This window comes from Solanum tuberosum, unplaced genomic scaffold (assembly GCF_000226075.1).
Source record: "Solanum tuberosum cultivar DM 1-3 516 R44 unplaced genomic scaffold, SolTub_3.0 scf00233, whole genome shotgun sequence".
Lineage (NCBI taxonomy): Eukaryota > Viridiplantae > Streptophyta > Magnoliopsida > Solanales > Solanaceae > Solanum > Solanum tuberosum.
In genome coordinates, this window is record NW_006239170.1 from 408,387 (window position 1) to 408,615 (window position 229).

A 229-nucleotide genomic window follows, 5' to 3' on the forward strand; every position below is an offset into this window, starting at 1 on the left:
TATTTCCGATTAATCAAAATACTTCAAGATATAAATATATATAGATTATCTTTATTTCAAATATAAAGATAACTATATTATATTATTACTGACAACTGTAAAATGTTTTGACTTCTTTGTCCGAAGTTTACAAAACAATCACAAATGCCTATACATAAATTAACACACACAATCCAAACATTTATTTTATCTCTCTTTTACTCTTCTTCTTCTTCTTCTTCTATTATTT